This window comes from Coenobita brevimanus, chromosome 21 (assembly GCF_032717465.1).
Source record: "Coenobita brevimanus isolate Jiangsu-jjx chromosome 21, ASM3271746v2, whole genome shotgun sequence".
Classification (NCBI taxonomy): Eukaryota; Metazoa; Arthropoda; class Malacostraca; order Decapoda; family Coenobitidae; genus Coenobita; species Coenobita brevimanus.
In genome coordinates, this window is record NC_136974.1 from 33,601,884 (window position 1) to 33,624,540 (window position 22,657).

The window sequence follows — 22,657 nt, forward strand, 5'->3', positions numbered from 1 at the left end:
AGTGTGCATTGGGTGGTGGATGTTTTTAGTGATTGAACGTTTATTTCCTTTACTACGAGAGGACATTTCTAGCCGCAGTAAAATTACCTGAATGTAGAAGCAAGAATGCATTTTAAAATATCTAATCGTGCGGACGAGCTTAAGCATTCATCCATCCCAAAATTGTTGTCAGAATTTATGACCCCTGTTACCAGTAAGCTTATATACCAGTCCAGTATCCATTATAGCTCACGGTTTGGTGGGTTGAGGCAGGTAGGGGAGACAGGAAAGAAAAAAAAAAGGGAGGAGAGGTGGGAAATGGAAAGGAAAGTGGGTCGAGTAGGATATAGTCGAGGATTACGGCATGAAGGGGACTACTGTTGGGGACAAAAGTTCACCTCCTCTTCCAGTGCGCCTCTCCCCTCCCCCCTCCTTTCATTTTTTTTCTTTTTTCGAGCTTTTCATCATTTCCTTTTGACGCATCACAGGTACAGTCAGCGGTTCGTGTACTATTTCAGTTCGTCTACTTTCATTTCATTCATTGCCAGACGCCATGTATCCCAAACGGTGTGGTCAAGGGCTTAGAGTTAATTGTTTTACAGGGAGGGGCACTAATCCTCCACCAACCCCACTTGACACGTAGGGAGAACGTTATGCCAACAGCATCTGGTGTTCCCAGGCGGTCACCCATCCAAGTACTAACCAGACCCAACGTTACTTAGAAATTACCTCCCACATTCGGCCTGACACATCCTATTAGAATTCATCTTCTGTGGGCAGAGTATGCAGGCCTCTCTCAGCGGTGGAATATTAGCCTGCAGGGAAATGTGATAAGTATAGGAGGGGAAATATTAAGAAATGCAAAGTCTCTTTTATATTAGGAATATTTGGCACCAGAGGACAAAGAGCTGTAGAGTGTGATATATTGGGTAGAAAAATATACCGAGCCGTTTAAAGCTTTGGAATATAACTCGTCAAGGGGAAGTGAGAATAGAAGAGATGAAATACAGTATTAAAGAAATATTTCAAGCCTCTCCCAACCTGGGAATATTAGCCAGCATAGGAAAGTGAGAAGAGATAAGTTATTGGGCAGAGAGAAGTACCTAGCCTCTCCCAGCTGAGGAATATCAGCTAGCACAAGATAATGACAACAGAAGAGATGAAATATTAAACACAGGCAAATCTATCAGTTTCTTTCACCCATTAGTGTCCTCAATATAGGACGGAACTGGGCATTTTCAAAATTTCATTAAGAAGGGGACCCCGGGGCAGGGACCTATGAGCTTCGCGACTATGAGCCGACAGGCGGAGGGCGGTACGCCTAGCACCCTTCCAGCAAAATCCCTCAGACAGGAAATCTGGGAGCCAATGGGTTAATCAGAAAAACATACGAACCTTCACTCAGCTTAAGAACATTAGCCAGTATAGGAAAGTCAGAACTAGATGAGATGAAATACTACCGGTATGCAAACTTTTCCCGACAGTCTTGCCCACGAAAAAATAAGTTTTGTCTAGAAGGGGATAAAGCAGAAAGCGAAGGGGTATATGGAGAAGGGAATACTGCTGGAGAGAATAGGGATGGCCGTAAAAAGTTTGAGAAGTGGGTGAAAAAAGAGGAAGCAGCTGATGAGGATATGTTGTTAAAATGGGCCATCTTAGGGGATAAGAGGAGGCGAAAGAGGAAGGAGGATGGAGGACTGGGAGTGATAAAAAATTGAGAGAGAGAGAGAGAGAGAGAGAGAGAGAGAGAGAGAGAGAGAGAGAGAGGCATTGTACTCGTAGTGTCAGGCAGTGGTGGGTGTGGGGGTGAATTCTGGTGTGTGTGTGTGTGTGTGTGTGTGTGTGTGTGTGTGTGTGTGTGTGCTGGTAGAGGGGGGAGGGGCTGTTGCAGAGGAAACCTAAAGCTGAGAGTTGACACTACGGTACGTGGCATTAAAGGCTTTTGCCCTTTGGGAATGTAGAGAGGCGAAAATTTACCTACTATTTCACTATATCTACGTTACACTTGGGGCATTGTCATCACTTCCTGACGCACCAGATCAGATAAGAATCGTCAGTTGGAAGAAAAGCATGCCAACCCTTTACCAGCTTAGTAGTATAATGCAACAAAGAAAATAAGTGGAGCGGTAAAACTGTAAATCAGCTTTTCTCCCAACTGTACCAACATAATAGTTCAGAAGTAAATTCTCCTTGAATTTATTTTTTTTATATTTTTTTTTTATGCGAGGAAGAAGGAACCAAAGGCTAGGAGCCCGCAAAATAGCTCCTTCCAAGCAAAAAACAAAAACAGTACAAAAGAGAGCCAAATTCAAGATCCGTTCATTTCGAGATGCCTGGACACACTTCGTTTGAAGACTGGAGATCATAGGAAGTAGGAAATACAGATAGAGGGAGACAGTTCCAGAGTTGACATGTTGTATAAGTGGAGGACTGGGAGTAACGTTAAACTCTTGCATTAGAAAGCTGGTCAGAATGTGGATGAGAGTTTGTTGCTAGACGGATGCTACGCACCCGTCGTACAGGTGGAGGAATGCAAACAGACAGTTCAGAAGAGTAATGACGATGGAAGTAACGATAGAACAGAGATAAAGAGGCAACAGTGCGGCGAAGAGACAGAGGTTGAAGGGAGCCAGTAAGAGGAGTAGAGTTAATGAGACGAAAAGCCTTTGACTCCACCCTATTAAGAAGAGCTGTATGTGGGGAGCCTCCCCACACATGAGAGTTGTACTCCATAAAGGGGCGAATAAATCCCGTGTATAAAGTCAACAACTGTGCAGGGGTAAAGAAGGTATGGAGCCGGCTTAGCACACCTAATCTCCTGGAAGCAGATTTTACCAGGGATGTAATATGATCTTTCCAAGATAAATCCCGAGTGAATGAAACCCCAAGCATGTTGTAGGATGATGCTGGATTGAGCTGGATATTATTAAACATTAGTGGGTACTCCTGTGGAAGATTTTGTCGGGTTGATAGGTGTAAAAACTGGGTCTTTGATGCATTAAAAACAACAAGATTATTTTTACCCCTGTCAGAGATACGAGACAGGTCAGACATTAGGAGTACCATAGCCTCATCCCTTGTTTGTTGAAGTAACTGCAGGGATGGACGTTGCGGGAACCGAATGGAAAGGTGAAGGGTGGAATCATCAGCGTATGAGTGGATAAGGTTAGATGTACAGCTTACAAGGTCAATGATGAATAAAAGGAAGAGAGTTGGTGATAGGACAGAGCCCTGAGGAACACCAATGTTGATAGATCTAGGAGAAGAACGATGGCCGTCTACAACAGCGGCTATAGAACGACCAGAAAGGAAGCTAGCGATGAAGGCACAGATAGAAGGATAGAAACCGTAAGAGGGCAGTTTGAAAGTTAAAGATTTATCCCAGACTCGAATACCCAATAAAGCGGGTGACATAGAGTACTATTCGTTTTGATCAGGTTACTACCAGACGATTTTATTGTGTTTAGAGGCAAGATCTCGTTCATAAGACCGCGTCCTCACCAAGTGCTTTGCATCTGTCTAACCCATGCGGGCGAGAACCTATGTGGTTTACGATGATATTGAACTCAGCCCCGCTGGACGGGTCAAATGAATTTGTGAAAGCTGTATCTGATTTCTACAGTTCGAAGTCTCCCCCAAGAATAAAACCAGCTGGTGGCAGGAACAAACTAAAAGGAAAACGGAATCACACTAGGGTACAGTACTACTACTACTACTACTAATAAGCTTCATATTATCCGATTCTAGATATAGGTACCCGAGGATAGTTTACCGATATCCAGAACAGTAATGGGTAGATGACCAGCCTACGCCCTTGGTGGCTTTAAATGCCTGACTAACCGCAAGCCGCCTTTTGGAAATTTGAGCCTATGTCTACAATGTACATGACAGTCCCTCCAGCTGGTGCCTCATTACTGCGACGTTATCAGCTTACTTCATGCTTCCTTCAGACGATTTTATTCAGCTTAGGAAAGATCTGTCGTATAGAAATGATTAAACAGTTGTAATCAGCCCTTCCGTTTGTTAGTGTATTCTTCAGACTGTATTATGCAGTATAGGAAAGAAATTTTAAGTAGGCTACTGAAGGGCCTTCCAATCCAAAAGAAATGTAATGCTCCTTCGTTTTATTCTTTTTTATTCCTTTTTTTTTAATAGGAGATAATTTGTTCCATCTTGCTCCCACTCGCTTTGTCAGAAGAGGTCGTTAAGGGAAGTGACACGAGGAAATTGTGAGGTTGAGGGATGTTGGGCGAAGATAAAGTTAGAGAGAGAGAGAGAGAGAGAGAGAGAGAGAGAGAGAGAGAGAGAGAGAGAGAGGATTGTGTGGGAATGGCAGTAGATGTTGGAGGAAGATAATCGCTTTTAAAGATGGGTATCTCAAAAATATTGTTTTCCATTGTATAATACTATTTCACGAGGACAATGGAGTCTGTTTACACACACACACACACACACACACACACACACACACACACACACACACACACACACACACACACACTTATTATAATGAAAGTGAAGATAAATATTAGACCAAGATTCAACATACCATCCCAAGGATGTTTTCAGCATTAAAATATACTGTTACCATTTTGTTCTGGTTTTATCTTGCCTCAGTTTTTTGTCTTTTACGAAAACTAGTGGTCACCTTGCGTGATACGTATGAGGGAGGCAGCCTACAGAGAAAAAAGTGAATACGCACGCAAACACACACGCACAATGATATATGGATGTGAGTGTGGGTGTGATATATATATAGTTTTTCTTGTTTCATCACTTTCTTTACCCCATACCTAACCGCGAGTTGTATTATTCATTTTATTTTTTTTTCGTTCCCATTTCTCCTTCCTGCAATTTCATTCGCGTAGCTTGATATACCTGTGTGTGTCTCAAAAGAATCATTTCATCGTAAGGCCACCAGAAACGTAAGGAGCATATTTTCTCTGTTACTTTCATAATTAGTGATGAAATTTACTACTGTGCTTGTCCATAAAAAGTGCCCACCTAAGTCATTATTTTTACCTGTGAGCAATTAATTTTCCACTCCCCTCCTGTAATAACGTGATTAATTATCGTAACGCCAACGTCATTTCTGTGTTAATTTGAGGTGGGCTGTGCTTTTTCTTCCGGCTTATGATGAAATTTATAACCTGAATCTCTCTCTCTCTCTCTCTCTCTCTCTCTCTCTCTCTCTCTAATTAGTTTGCCCCTATTACTCTCACCTAATTGTTCCTTATCTCGTCCATTCTGTCTCCGCTTCTTCCTCCTTTTATCTTTATTCACCAAGAGAGAGAGAGAGAGAGAGAGAGAGAGAGAGAGAGAGCTGTCATCGAGTCACAGGGAGGAATATATTGCGAGTGACAGATTTTACTCCTGCACTTTCAAGCATTTCAGAGTTTGTTGTCGCCTTCGGAACTCTTTGAATATGAAATTATTCTCTCTCTCTCTCTCTCTCTCTCTCTCTCTCTCTCGTCTTCTTTTCGACCATTATGAGGACGCATTTTTGTTTTATGCTCTTATCGCCGGTTATTATTATTATTATTATTTTTTATTTATTTATTTATTTATTTATTTAATGATGGAGGGATATGTAGTGGTGAAAGGGTTAATTAAGCCTATATCTAACCCCTCAAGGTCGAAGTCTGTCCTAAACTGATTAAAAATGCCTGGAAAGAAAGAATACCGTAAAAGTGTTCGTCGTCGTCGTCGTCGTCGTCGTCGTAGTAATAGTAGTAGTGGTAGTATGTAGGAGCAGCAACGGCGGCAAGAGCAGCAGTAGTTGTAGTTGTTGTTGCTGTTGTTGTTGTAGCATTCATGTGAAATATGAACCCAGTGGACTACATGCTTTAATTGCCCTTCAGCAGTCCGTCGTCCTCCTTTTTAGGGATAGGGATGTATCTAAGGGACGTTTGACTTGGGCTAAGGAGGTTATTCTCTTCTTTACGAGCTGACCCGAACGATAATTAGAAGAAAAATGGGAAGAGAAAGAACGAAAAAAAAAAAAAACTATACAGCCAGACTCCACAATAGGCGATTATTTTGAAACAGTTCAGTGTCCGTAAAGACTGATTGTTTTTCTGTATGGGGATGCCTGCGGTTGCTAGGCAGCGCTTTTTCTCTGTGCCTCCCATATCCGTCCCATCGTCTTTCCTGGAAAAAGGGTGTACATTGTCCCACTCAGTATGCACTCTTCGAAGTGTGATAAAAGTGGGATGGCTCAGACAGATGGTAGATGGAAAGAGAGAGAGAGAGAGAGAGAGAGAGAGAGAGAGAGAGAGAGAGAGAGGTAAAAATTAGGTCGCAGGCCACATTTTCTCCCTGCAGGTGAAATTATATCTTTTGAGGCTGACTTGGGAGAAAATAGTGTTTGTTAGTTACTTTAATAATGCCCCAGGTGTAATCCTCTCTCTCTCTCTCTCTCTCTCTCTCTCTCTCTCTCTCTCTCTCTCTCTCTCTCCATTCTGTCCCACCTTCTCATCCTTTATCCCCCCTCCTTCTCTCCCCCTGCACTTCACTCACATACATCCAAGTCAGTCTCTCATTCCCCATCTCCACAGAGCCAAAACATTTCAGTGTTCCATCCACATCAATACCACAACGCTTCCCATTCGTTTGCCTTTCTCCTTGTGTAACTCCACCTTTAATAATTACACTCTTAATGAAGTAGCTAAATGGTTTTCCCTTTATCGAGCTCACACACACGATTACGTAGCCTCCCATAAACACGCATTGGTTATTTAATGAGGGAGCCGCATTGGATTAGGGTTTGGGCTGCCGGTTGAAATCAGGTCTGCTGTTTAGTAGGAGAGGCAAATACGACAGTGGGTGAGTCAGGATGTGATAGCGGATTTGGTGAAACAGTGAAGAGGAAATGACAGCGGATTTGGAAACAGTGAACAGGAAATGATGCACTTGTTAAGTGTTACTCTTTTTTTTATTTTTTTTACTTGGCCTTTAATTGCCATCCCGCCCCCTAGAATGCTGAGTTATAAAAATAGATTAAGCATAGAATATGATACCAGCCACGAAAAAAAGTGTTATAGAAAGAGTGTACTGTTGAGCTGTAGCATTATTTAATTCTGACACAGAGGTGTGCCGAAGGACGAAAATCTGGGCCAAGTTATGGTAAAAGAACTTGAGTCGTTAGTTCACACAGTTGCCATTTCAGTTACTTTTTAACCCATCTTTTGTGTGTATGTATGTATGTTTATTTGTGTATCAGTGTGTATGTGTCTTTCAATATGTATGTGTGTATGGATATATGTATATATGTGTATATGTACCGTATGTATGTATGTGTTAGGGCAGTCCATATGTGTGGTGTATCTGGGTGTGTTATAGAAAAGAGTAAATAACCATTAAAGAAAAAAAAATCGTAGTTTCGGCATGTTTGGATGCAACAGGCGTTCGCTCTAATTAGGACATTGCTGACACCTGGCCGTGATGACAGGTAATTTATATACATGGCTTCCTGCACGGTGAGCAAATGAGGCTGCATTTTGGTGTTTTGGTTGCCAGTCGGATGAAGCAGGTGACTGCGCTTGCAAATAAAGAAGGAAAATAATTTGAGAGAATATAACATGCTCTCCGGTAGTGTCTGTTCAGGTGTAAAATAACAACTAATTAGGCTCAGGTGTGGTCATATCTTAGACTGTTATTTCAGTTATATGATTGATTGAGATATAAGGTACCGAGTAATATACAGGTAAGTTAATACACAGTTAAACAGGACGATAAACCAGGATAAACAGTGGATATACGACATCTGTATGAAGAGAGAGAACCAAAAGAAGAAACTCAACCCAAATCTATCAGCAGTAACTTAACACTGTATAAGGCATCCTACGGACCCACCATAGCATCCTTTGGACATAAACTTGGGATATGATGTATATATTTTTGTGACGTGCTTAAAATATATTTGGCTTCTGAGGACATACCACTGTCTGAAGGCAAGAACCCTGTAACACAAAGCGATCCCAATATGTACTTCGAAGACAGGGAAACAGGTTGGAAGTCTTACCGTATTCGACCTCCCTTCCCCCCCCCCCTCTCTCTCTCCATCTGTCTGTTTATTTGTCGGTGTGTGTGTGTGTGTGTGTGTGTGTGTGTGTGTGTGTGTGTGTGTGTGTGTGTGTGTGTGTGTTATAAATTCCTCGCCAGAACTTCCACCTGTCTTAATCTCCCAAGCATAATTCCCCTCTGCCCCAGCCCTTGCCTAGCACCTGTCTCGTTTTCCCAGGAGCCCCCTTGTCTTTAACTTGTCTCGTATGTTTGAGTTTACACCTGTTCCCTGGGGGGCGCAGTTTTCATGCATCTTCCGCCCGCAGTTCCCTGAGAGAGAGAGAGAGAGAGAGAGAGAGAGAGAGAGAGAGGTACATATATAGGATACAGAAACCACACGGACCTGACGAGCTATTATGTATGGTGCTACGTTGTGTTATATTAAGAAGCTTACCGAGAGAGAGAGAGAGAGAGAGAGAGAGAGAGAGAGAGAGAGAGACGGGGGGGGGAGGGGAGGGATTGATTCGAGTGTTGAAATAAAGTTGTTTTGCTTTTAGGCCAGGCTTGGAACCATGCCAGACATGTGCCTTCTCGGTGTGGTTGTGGTTAATGTATGTTTATGTACACACACACACACACACACACACACACACACACACACACACACACACACACACACACACACACACACACACACTAAACCTTCCCCGTCCCAGGCAAGTCGAGGAAACTGTCATAAGCTTAGTCAGGTTGAGTGAATTAATAAGATCTTTGAATATTCACGGAATCATAATTAAATCAAGCAGAGAGAGAGAGAGAGAGAGAGAGAGAGAGAGAGAGAGAGAGAGAGAGAGAGAGAGAGGGAGGCAATTTCGCATAAAGTTGGGTAATATACATGTTGGCCATAAGATAAAAGCACTGTAGGAGAGAGAGAGAGAGAGAGAGAGAGAGAGAGAGAGAGAGAGAGAGAGAGAGAGAGAGAGAGAGAGAGAGAGAGAAGGAAAAAGCAAGAACAGTTTTTTCACTGGGGGACAAGCTGCACTGGCATTATGTGGTGCAGTATTATGTGTGGGATGATCAGTGGAGTTTTATTGCAATGCTTTTAGCCTAATTCCTTTGCATCAGCGATTTTTGTAAATAATCCTTGCCACTTGCAGATTATTTGATCAGCTCTGAAAGAACAAATTCGTTAAAGTTATCCTGCTCTAGTCTGATGAAAAATACATTGTCATGCTGAAGTGGTGAATATATATATATATATATATATATATAAATATATATATATATATATATATATATATATAAATATATACACACACACACACACACACACACACACATGACCGCGAAAGGAAAAGGGAGGGTTGAAAGAGATGATGCTCAGCGATTTTTCCGGTTTCTCCATCCTGTCACCACCCATGTCACCCTTCAGTATCTGGCTACATCTTACCCTCACGCCCACTCCCTTCCCAACTGACACTTTTACCTTCACCCTGCCTCCTTCACCTGCGGCTTCCCCCAGCCCCAAACAGCTTCCCACCTGTCACCTACCGTCGCCTTTTCGTGGTTTCAGATTTTTTTTCGGCTCTTCTTAACGATATATATATAAATATTAGAGAGAGAGAGAGAGAGAGAGAGAGAGAGAGAGAGAGAGACGTACTCCTGATTGTCGAATTTTGTCTTTTCTCATTAGTTCTTTAGTAGCGCATGATCGCTGTCATTAAAACACCAAGATCGACATAGTAGCCTTCAGTAGATAGTTACATATTCATCCGGTTTGGACTGCAGGGTAAGCATACATCACCTCGCCTCTTGGCAGTGTATAGTTCTGTAAATTTTGCCTCAGTGTTGGCCGCTTAGGTGAAACTATAGTCGGTGTTTTCATCTGATGGAACTGGGCCACTCATACAACTTGAATGCTAAGTCGTGCTTTTACGAAAGTCTATGAGCTTTAGTAATGAGGCAGGAATGAATCTCCATGGTTACTAGTCAGCTACGAGTATATCATCCAGCCTGACCACACTAGGTCATAAGTGAGCTGAAAGGGGTTATAGATCTTTGTCGGATGAAAACAAATTGACTGTAGTTTACGATTCACAATATATAAAGATTAACAGTAGGACAAAAATGAACTGATTCTGCGCCTGCTTTTCCTGCATTATTAAAAACCAAAAGGAAATCAGTTTTGTTTACCGCGAACGAAATTTACTGTGAATAATTTAACGGCATCGGACCGATAATATTAAACATTCATGGCGTCAGCAGTTTTATGCAGTAGATTGAGAATTTTACATTGGAAACTGAATATTAAAAGGCGAGAGACATCTTCACTAAAATGCACGAGAACTGGATTTTGCTGTGTACGTGTCAAGTGGGGTTGGTGGAGGATTAGTGCCCCTCCCTGTAAAACAATTAACTCCAAGCCCTTGGCCACCCCGTCTGGGATACATGGCGTCTGGCAATGAATGAATGAAACAATGCGGGAGTTATTTTTCAGTTCTTAATTTTTCATCCTGTCGTGCAAATGTTATGGTTGTGTTTACTCCAGTTATTTACAAAGCTTTTTTTTTTTTATTTCCATCATTTCTATGGGGGTGATTGTTTCGTACAACCCTTGACGTCAGATATTGATAAAATTTTAACATTTGAGGGCCATAGAGAAATACAGTAAGAAAACATGGAAAATATCGTTCTTTATTTTATTATCGTGTGCTGTGCTTTATTTGATTGCTTGCGTTCAATTGGAAAAAGTCATAGTCCATTGTTGTATATATATTTTCTAACTTTATATAGTTGGAGGTACGGCACATGGAGATTCCATTTTATCCCATCCTTTTACCTGTTCTGCAGATTTCCCAAGAGACCCACCAGTCACTCGCTTTATACACTTCACCTTTACGCATCCTCTTTGTTTATTATCTCTTTTGTCTTAGTCTACTCTATCTTTCACACCTGTCCTTTTCCCATTTTCGATCTTTAACACACTTCTTTTCACATCTGGCTTCTCATTTCTTCTACAGTTCCGTTTTCATTTTACATTTTTTTTGTGTGTGTGTTAGTCCACATTGTGTACATTTTTTTTTTCCCCGATTTCTTCACCCTTCTCTTTTGCGGACTGCTTTTCTTTTTATCGCTTCCTCTCACCTTTTCGTATTTTTTAATACATTTTTACCACACACACACACACACACACACACACACACACACACACACACACACACACACACACACACACACACACACACACACACACACACACACACACACACACACACACACAAAACCGTTTTCCAATATATATATATATATATATATATATAATTCTATATTCTTCTCTCTCTCTCTCTCTCTCTCTCTCTCTCTCTCTCTCTCTCTCTCTCTCTCTCTCTCCTATGCTTCAGTTTTAAGCTCTGGTAAATCATTCATTTTTTTGACGTCTTTTGCTTATTAATTGTGGCTGCCTCCAGACGATGTTATCAAGCCAATGGTAGACTTAACAGAGAGAGAGAGAGAGAGAGAGAGAGAGAGAGTAATCATTGCCCCCCCATTACTAGAGGTTTGCCCTAAGTAATGAAAATCATCTGATGGAAAGAAGTTGTGTAAAATAATAGGTCAGTCGGATTGAAAGTGTTACTGTTCATATATATATTTCTTACGTTATTTTATCCTGCTTTCATTATATCCAATTTTTCCTTAGTCACAGACAGACAGATAGATAGACACATAGATAGACAGACAGGCAAGACAGACATTACATGCATATTATTTGATTTCACATTTCTCGACGTTATTAATGGTCATGTTTATTCTTTTTACATTCACTTGGTATACATCCATTTGTCATATAATTTTACTTCCTTCCCATATTATTGAGTTTTCGTCCTGAACTGGGTCATGTTTAATCTGTTATATTTTTTCAACATCTCTTTCCGTGAATGATATCTTTGCGCAAGATTTTTATAACTGATATTTACTTTACATCCATTTATCAAATTCTTTTTCTTTGATTCTCCTTGTCATATTTTATTTCTGCTCTTCAGTATATTCATTCCTCTTTTACTGTCTTTACTTTTTAATGCTTCCATTTTTATTATTTCCTCTTTTACTGTGTATCTTTATTTTGCAATGCTTCCTTCTTTATTATTTTCTATTACTACGTGTCTTTACTACATGTCTTCACTTATTTATATTTCCTTGTTTAATACATCCTCTTTTACTGCATGGCATTACTAGTGTCTTTACTTTTTTATATTTCCTTGTTTATTTCCTCTTTTATTTCATGTCTTTTAATACCTCTTTGTTTTATATTATGTTTCTCCCCCTCTTGCGTTTACCTTACTTGGGTCTCTTCCAAACACACGATTTATCTTGCTCTCATCTCTTCACTCCTTCCTTTCTTTTAGCCAGACTATATTACTCTCCAGCATTTTCTTTCAAATAAACGCTGTCTTTCTTTCTGTTATCTATCTATCTGTCTGTCTGTCTGTCTATCTATCCATCTATCTATCTATCTATCTATCTTTACATCTATCTATCTGTATCCCTTTATCTATCTATCTTATACTCTTGTTTCTCTTGTTTTCTTACTTAGGCTTTTTCCTCATTTCGCTGTTAATCTTTCTCCCTGTGTCTTTCTCCATCCCCTCTTCTTAGTCTTTTTTTTTTTTTTAATTGTCTGCTTTTTCTTTATAATGCTCACTTTAATATTTACCTTATACTCGATTCTGCTTTTATTTGTTCTGACTTGTGATTTTTCCTTAGCACACCGTTAATCTGACTCTCATGTATCATTCTCACCTTTTTTTGTCTTGGATTTTATGATATCAATTCACTTTTGGGTTCATCCATATCCATCATTTGTTGAACTCATGGTTTCCCCTTCTTTCTTCCTCCTTACGTTTCTTCCTTTATGCATCATTTATCTTACTCTTATCTTTCTCCTTTCATTCTTATCTTTTTCCCTTCATTCTTCTTCCTTCATTCTTATCTTTATCCCTTCATTCTCTTTATCCCCTCATTCATTCTCCTTTCTTGCATTTCTACAGTCATTTTAGCTCGAAAGTTTTCCTCCTTTGTTCATACTTTTGTCATCCTCCCCTCATTTTAGCGTGATTTTTTTTTTTTACTCTGCTTCGTGTCTCTCTCTCTCTCTCTCTCTCTCTCTCTCTCTCTCTCTCCCCCGAATTTCCTATCCCTTCGCTCAAACTATCGTCTTTCCTCCTACGTTTTTATCAGATATGTTTTTTATGCGGTCCCTGCTCTTGTCATTCTCCAGTCTTTTCTGTCCTGAAATTTTAACTCCCCTTCGTTATCCGTGAGCGCTAACACGGGACTCCAAAATGAACTAATTTGCTGGTGCCACTCAATGTCGTGCCGGGAGAGGTCCGCTGCACACAGGTGTTTAACCTTTCACCACGAGGACCAAGGTTTATTTTTTTTTTTTATGGTGCCTGATTATTTTGTTTGAAGATGGGAGTGTTTTCGAACTAGAGGGGTTAGCTATTGTCTTCATTAATCCCTCATTAGTGGGATGCTTTTTACGGTTGAAGAAAATTATCTGAGAGCAGGGAGAAGAAATTAGAAAGGACATTCTTGGACTAAAGGGGTTCAGAGAGAGAGAGAGAGAGAGAGAGATCCAGAAATCAAGTAAGGAAATGTAGTCAGAATGAGAAAACCATAGAAAAATTAACATTTTATTATTATTTTCCATATATATATATATATATAATTATATATATATTTATATATATATATATATTATATAATATAATATATATATATATATATATATATATATATATATATATATATATATATATATATATATATATATATATATATATATATATATATATATATATATAAAATTGTGTGTGTGTGTGTGTGTGTGTGTGTGTGTGTGTGTGTGTGTGTGCTTGCAGTTTGAGGTGGTCATATTTGCAAGTGATTTACAGTATGTAACATTTAGTGTACATAGGCATCAAGCGAATATAAATTTCGCTTAATTATTTCCCCGTTTCCGTCTTTCCGTCCTCATTTCTTCCTCCGCTCTATCTTTATATTTCCCAACTTTGTTTCTCTTATTTGATTTACCACCACACTGCGTCCAAACTTTCAGTGCTTATCATCCATCGTCGTCCCTCTTCTTCCAGAAACGCTGATCGCTCCTTCCTCTTTCTTCTTCCTCTTCCTCCATCCTGTTAACTTCTTCCTCTTCTTCCCTTCTGTTTACATCTCTTACTTCCTTTTCTTCATCAGAGTTCCTCCTCTTCTACCTCTTACCTTGTCATTCCTCATCGATCTTCTGCTTGCTTATTCTTTCTTTACTTCCTCCTTTCTTCCTCTTATTTCTTAACTAATTCTTTCTTCCCAGTCTTCCTCTAACTTATTCTCTCTCTCTCTCTCTCTCTCTCTCTCTCTCTCCCCTCACGATTTTTACTTTTCTTTCTATGGCTCATTTATTCTTTTTCCATCCTTTCTAATTAATTTCTTCATTTGTCATCCCACATGATGTTTATTCCTTACTTTCTTTCACTTCCTTTTTCCGTCTCGCCAGTCTTCTTTTTCTTACGTCAGAGCCTTCCTTCACCTGATCCCTTTTACGCGTTTTGTTGCCACCTGTTTCTCTCAGCTCATTTCCCTTGCGTCTCTCTCTCTCTCTCTCTCTCTCTCTCACACACACACACACACACACACACACACACACACACACACACACACACACACACACACACACACACACACACACACACACACACACACACACACACACACACACACACACACACACACACACACACACACACACACACACACATATTTGCTTTGCCTGTCCTCAAAATATCCAACATATATATATCTCTCTTTATTTTCAGTTTTCCTCAACCAGAAGACCCCAAGGATTAAAGATGGATCTCTATACTATCAGTCCATCAGTGTCTTGTGGAGTACCAAGCGTAGTCTCGGGACACTACATCTGGCAGGGGGTAAGTACCATGGAACCGTCTGTTTTTCGTATCTTTTATCATCTTTCGGTTCCGTAAAAAATCTTATGCGAATCCTTCGATGTTAGTCTTTTCATAGTATCTGTTTCCTTTATATCTTATGTATTGTCTAGCCTTGTCTTATTTTTTTATATCTTCCAATCGGTAAGTGATATGGAAGTGACTGTTTTTACTATACCGTTTGTCTTCCCTAATTACTGTCCTAGTGTGCTGTGTACACACAGCAAAAAAACTATCGTTACAGGGGGGTCCGATGTGTTTCATACTGAACAACCTGGCTGTCTCGCTAGGGTTGGTAAGCCTGACAGTGGGTGAGTTGCCAAATAGGACGAGGTAGAAATATGCATGGGAGAAGCAATGGATATAGCTTATAATAAATATGCAACAAACACACGCAGGGATACCAATGGAGGAGGCTGTTATCAAAAACCTTCATTCGTGTGTCATTTTATATCGCGCAGAAGGTGTAACGATAGTTTTGTTGTTGTGTGTACATCACCTTGTTTCATCTTTCCTCGAGCAAAAAAGCCCAGGTGTTCAAAATGAATCCCGTGGCTGCCATTCTTTCGTGTTTATTTTGTCCTTATTTTCCGCTTTGTGTGTGTTTTCCTCGTGTTTTTTCTTCATTTTGGCTTATCTCAGCTTTTCTTTTTCTTCTGTACTTTTTTCTTCTGTGTTAGCCGTCTGTGTACTTTTTGTCCTTTGTGTTTCACGGTATCTCTTCTGTGTTCTGTTTTGTTAGGTTCACTTTCCTACCTTTTTTTTTTTTTTCCGTCTGCCGTTCTCATCTCTTTGTAGCTGTGTTTTATTTGTCACGTGATTTTTTTCTCATGTTCTTTAAGCTGCCATCACATGCTTTCCTCTACTTTCTCGTCTCGTCGTATCCTGTCCTCTCTCCTTGGCCTTTCCTCTCTCCCGCCTTTTGGACGGGAGAGGAATGACGTGGTTACAGTGACAGAGAGGGTGAGAGTAGGGATAGACGAGGCTGGGGATGAAGGAGGAAAAATAATAGTGTGAGCAGGGCTATTGAGAAAGAATTGGAGGACTAGGGAGAACTGAGTACCTTCAGAGACGAGACGAGACGAGACGAGAGAGAGAGAGAGAGAGAGAGAGAGAGAGAGAGAGAGAGAGAGAGAGAGAGAGAGAGAGAGGGCAAAGATTTGGATAAAACAGAGCGAAAGGAACAGAAACGGTAGAGAAAAGAGTGTAAACAAAACACTGAAGCACTATGAACAAGGATGGGAGAGAGAGAGAGAGAGAGAGAGAGAGAGAGAGAGAGAGAGAGAGAGAATGAATGACAAGGCTGAAGAAAATAGGAAAAGAATAGTGTCAAGCATTGGCGTGGAGAAACTAAAGGAAATGAACAGAAATGACATGTACCCTTTTTGTTGAGAGTGTAGTAAGACATGTACCCTTTTTGTTGAGAGTGTAGGTAAGACTGGATTGTGCGCATGGAACTGTGGAGAAATTAAAGGAAATGAGCAGAAATATGATAAATAACAAAATCTAGGAAAGAAATATACATAATTATACAAAAAAACAAAAAAAAAGTGCTGTGAGCGAGGAACAGAGAAAAAAGCAATTTATAAAAATTATGGAAATACAGAAACAGAAGAAGAAAAGAGAAGGAAAAAATACATTGGGTAAAAATAGTGCCGTGGGCGAGGAAGTTTGAAAAAAAAAAAAAAAAAAACTGCTACCCCGACATATATAAAAATTTGGGGAACAAACAGTAGAAAGTGAAAATAAATGGAAAAACTAGATTTAGGTGCACATATAAGTAGTGTGAGCATGGAACAGTGGGGAAGAAAATATATACAAAAAGATGAAAAGAAAAAAACGAAAACACGAAAAAAACAAAACAAAAACGGAAGAACTAGTTGGGGTACGGAAGACAGTACTGTGCGGAAGGAACAAGGAAGAAATAACAGGAAGGGAACAGAAATGACAAATGTGGATCATCTATCCTTGAAAATCCCGAACGTGAGGAAGGGAGGGTACGTGTGTCTTTTATTTCGATGTCGTTTTTGATTTTCTTGATTTATCCCCTTGACATTACTCTTTGAATCAGAAAACTTTTAATCCCATGTAGCGAACTCTTCTCTGGAATTGGTCATCTTGTTGCCATATTCAGATGAGCGAATCCTCGGGCGTTAATTGGGAAAACCCGATAGCCTAGATACGGAGGGATGGCATTGATTACTGGCTCTGTCCACCGGGTTCCAGTTCTCTCCCCTGTATCAGATGCAGATTAGTTTCAGCTCGGGTGTGATGCTGTCTGGACCAGAATTTGCTATATCTTGTCACTGTGGGGACGTATTTTCCATTCTGTTTTTGGTACTCAAGCAACTTCATTCAGGTTAGTCTAGTGAGTCTGGTGGCGTCTCTGTGTCTGTCTGTCTGTCTGTCTGTCTGCCTCTGTTATTATTATTATTATTATTACTTCCGGTACTTTTTCCAAAGCATTTTATTTGACAGAAACGACTCTTTCTGTACTGGAGGGGTTTGATAGCGCCTTAATTAACCACTTAAGTAGGGGAGACCATTCCAAAATTGAATAAAGTCATGAAATATCAGAGAGGAATATACGGTATACGTCCTCGTACTGAAGATGCTAAGCGCGAGAGACTTTTCCATGGTCGAGAAATAGGGACCTCAGCCTCGAAAGGTTAAAAAGTTAGTTAAATCACCTGGCATAAACAGGAGTAAATGTGCTCTGTCGTCCACCTTTCTTTTGGGGTGAAGTCGACGTAGTTTCTTTTATCCTCAGACTTCTTTAGGTTTCTGTAAGGCTTGTAAAATCGTGTATTGCTTGACTAAAATTACCTCGTGTTAAAGGAGCTTGTCTGTATTCTCTCTTGATTCTGCCCTCTATCGGAGCATGGTTTTGGAGCTGGAATGGAGAGGCTTGCAGTTGGTGTATTTTTGTGTTTATTTTATTTGTATTATTAATTTATTTTGGCGACCTCCCTGGATGGACTAAAGGATTAAGCATTCTTTAGAAATGGTGGATGATATGGGAGTCTTTCGTGGCGTAGACATGAAATATATGGGCGGGTAAGCTACTGTGATTTCTTTTTCCTTCTATCCACACATCACTGACACACACACACACACACACACACACACACACACACACACACACACACACACACACACACACACACACACACACACACACACACACACACACACACACACACAGTCACTAGCCTTTATAGGATCCTACACCCTTATGTCTGTTTGTCCCGCATATATACACAGCTTAAAGCAAAATACACAAAATTCGATTCATACAAGGACGAACGCAAATTGACGCAGACACACAGTAATGCACGGAAACCCGAATGACTGCTGTCAAAATACATTGATAAATAAATAAAATAGATGGTCACAAACGCAAATCAACAAGATGCTCCATTTACGATGCTCCTTTCCCACTCCCCCGGGCGATTTCTTGTGTTTTGCGGGGACGGCTTAATCAACGTTACCTGTATCTATGCTCCATCACATATTTCCTACGCCCACGTCACACCCGCGCCCACACCAGCAGAATGAGCTCTCCCTGCCGTACATATGGTTACGCCAGGTGAATTAATAGTGGAAAGCCTTTTACCGACCACTCTATAAATGTTGAATAAAACTCCTAGTTTGCGAATATAGGCATGTAAAAGCACTGTGAAAAATGGGATGATGAAAGTACTGCGAAAAAACACTCTCAGGTAAACGAGATACACTCAAATTTCCCCCAAATAAATAGTTTGTTACGGAAACCCATAAACACTTAAGAGTACTCAACGCTAATGGAAAAATTACACACACACACACACACACACACACACACACACACACACACACACACACACAGCATCAGTTTTTGTAGTGGGGGAATGAAGTATCGTATCTTATATGCTGAAAGAGATTGTATATATAGGGGAGCTTTGACACTTCATTTCCTCTTGCTTATTCCGGTCATAGAGGTGAGACGTGACTAACATTTTCCATTACCATTAAAATAGAAAGGTTCTCTCGCAGATTGGTTATGAAAAATGGAAGAAATAAAACATGCATTGTAGTGTGTAGAATGGAAAAGAAAAAGTTACTGATTTTTTTCCTTTATATTTATCATTAACATATTTGCTAATTATTGGTGAAAGGCATGGCGGACGCGTACAATAAAACTTACTTTTTTATCAGTGACACTCATTATAATTAAGCTCATCATGTAAAAATATAAAAAAAATTAGTTGTCCCTTCATAGTCAATTGCCCAGCCTCTGAATTTCATTTCGATATATAATGGTGCATTGGCTGATGAGATAATTAGGTGCTCTCTCTCTCTCTCTCTCTCTCTCTCTCTCTCTCTCTCTCTCTCTCACTCACTCTTTCCACGTTGATTTTGCAATTGATATACCTCAGAGCCACTCAAGATCGACCCTAAAAATAAAGTTGTAGCATAAAAGTACTAGACGCTTAGGTCACTCCTAATTAACGCATTTATAAACTATCCAAGCCAGATTTAACGATATACAAGTCAGTTAGTTAATTATTATGAAGAGTCATTTTGTAATGTAATATTATTTTACTTTAATTTCTCACTAATTTGACTGTCGATTGATGTAGCTGCGTGAGATAAACTAGGAATCGTATGCATACCTTGGGCTTTGGAGAAATTGAATGCACGGCTCTAAAACAGACAGACAAACAGAGACAGACAGGCAGACTAACAGAAGCAGAGAGGCAGACGCAAACAGGAAGAGAAACAGAGACAGACAGACAGGCAGGCAAGGAGACAGACAGATAGGCAGATTCAGACAGACAGGCAGAGAAACAGAGACAGACAGACAGACAGGCAGACAAGGAGACAGACAGATAGACAGACAGAGACATACAGGCAGAGAAACAGTTGACAGGCAGACAGAGACAGACAGGCAGACGAACAGAGTCAGGTAGAAAGGGAAGGAAACAATATGGTTGGGTGAGCAGTTCATTCCTTGCAACTGCCACAGGTATTCTCTCGGCTGTAACACGTGTCCTATTTTGCATCCCATCCAATATTCTCTCCTTTTCACATTTTTTTTTTTTTTTTTTCACATTCTGATCATTTCCTTTCCTGGTTCTCTTCATGATATCAGTCCTCAAGCACATCACACACACACACACACACACACACACACACACACACACACACACACACACACACACACACACACACACACACACACACACACACACACACACACACACACACACACACACACACACACACACACACACACACACACACACACACACACACACACACACACACACACACACACACACACACACACACAAAGATATTATCCCAGCATGTAGTAGTATATAGTAACTTGTTAAAAGTATTGCCAGACTACATTTAGTGAAAGGTGGTGCCGGAAGGTAGGGAGGGAGAGAGAGAGAGAGAGAGAGAGAGAGAGAGAGAGAGAGAGTGAAAGGGGAGGTAATGGGCTTTGACAAACGGACAGACATACAAAGAGAGACGCAGACAAGGAAAGGCTTAGTTGAAAATCGAGATAGAAAACATGTAGATAGTAACTTGTAAGAAATGAAGACAGAAAAAGAATAGTGAATGAAAGTGTTATACATATGTGAAGAGGAGAGTAAATGGACTTTGATTAATGAAGGACAGTGAATGAAGACACAGGGAGCGATTGCTGGGGCGTGAGGAAAAGAAAATGTGGGTTTGAGAGCAAGGTAGATAGATAGATAGATAAACAGAGAGAGAGAGAGAGAGAGAGAGCACAGAGGAAGACAAAGTGTGAGAAACAGGGGGGTGGAAAGAAAGCAAGGCATCATTCTGAATGCAAATAAGAAGATTAAAGAAAGAAAATCGTGTGTGGGAGACGTTGTGAGACGACAGGGAATATGACAAGGGCTAGAGAGAGAGAGAGAGTGGAGGGGGGGGAGGAGAATGTGAGAAAGGAGGAGGTATAAAGAATGAAAGGCGTGGTATAAAATGCAAATGAGAAAATTAAAGAAACGAGTGTGTGAGAAAAGTTGTAAGATAAGAGGATATGCTAGACGAGAGAGAGAGAGAGAGAGAGAGAGAGAGAGAGAGAGAGAGAGAGAGAGAGAGAGAGAGAGAACTATGCGTGAAAGCTTGAATGGGGCGAAAGTAGGGCAGTATCAGACATGCAGGAGGAGGAGGAGGAGGAGGAGAGTGCGAGAGGTGAAGGACGTGAAGGCGAAGAGGACGAGAAGAAAGCCTAATGAATATGGAATATACTGTACAGCAGAAAGGAGAGAGGGAAAGACGGAGCGAGAGGAGGGAAGAGAAGAATGAAGGAAATGAAGGAAGAAGAACCAGGAGCAAGGGGAAGGGAGGAGAGAACTAAGAAGACGATGAAGACGAGAGGAAATCTTACTGAATTTTTTAATATAATAGAATGACAGTAAAATGAACGTGCATAGGAAATCAGTTAGTGAAATGTTAAAGTAAGATGCAAAGGGTAAGTGGATTAAGTATAATGTAATGAGAGCGCACACACACACACACACACACACACACACACACACACACACACACACACACACACACACACACACACACACACACACACACACACACACACACACACACACACACACACACACACACACACACACACACACACACACACACACACACACACACACACACACACACACCAATTATAAGGGTGGAGGAGTTGGTGTGAACATTAATAATTAAATACTATCCACTGAAGTTACCCCATGAAAACTAATAAGCCTTCCAGCACTTCTGTCATATTATCAGCGTCAGTACTCATAGGTCCTGGTAGGGGAAGATGGGTAGGGTTTTTAATTCTTTCGTTTATAAAGGCTTCAACATACTGCCATGCGTCGGCCTTGGTCAATTAATGGCGGCTCTCTATGCTACTCGATCTCTGGTAGCCTTCATATTCAGTCCCTTATCCCTGAGGTCACTCTACGACCTCTTGTGCTGGTTATTAAAAGCAACGTATGTATAGTGAAGGAAATAATGAGGGTAGTATGCTCTGCCAAGCCATTCAGTATAATGCCAAGACTGTTAGTTTCTCCAGACAGTCCAGTAAGCCTGTTTGTCTGTCTGTCTGTGTCTATCCATCTGTCTTCCAGTATATCTATATCTGTCCATCTGTCTTCCAGTATATCTATCTATATCTGTCCGTCTGTCTTTGGTCAGCCAGTCTTTCTATTTATGTATCTCCATCTGTCTCAGTGTTTATCGTTCTGCTGTCTGACTAATCTACCTGTCTGTCTTTCTTTGTCTGTCTGTCGTCTGTATCTCTATAATTTTCTCTACTAGTCTGGCTGGGCATCCATCAGTCCATCAGTGTCTGTCTGTCGTTGTGAGCATCTACTGCCTCTCTCTCTCTCTCTCTCTCTCTCTCTCTCTCTCTCTCCTGTGAGCATTTATCAGTCTTTGTGTGTCTGGCTGTAATGTGCTGGTCATTAGTCTACGCATGAAGACAGAAACACCCAATTAAGCAGAAGAGTCGGTCTGGCGCATAATCTCCAGCAAGATATAATGCTGATGCTGACTGATCCAGCATTCCCTCACCCAGTATCATCAGGTAATATAACAAGGCCGTAACAATTAGGTAAAATGTCATGACTAATTAGATCCTCCTAATTAACAGTAGCTTT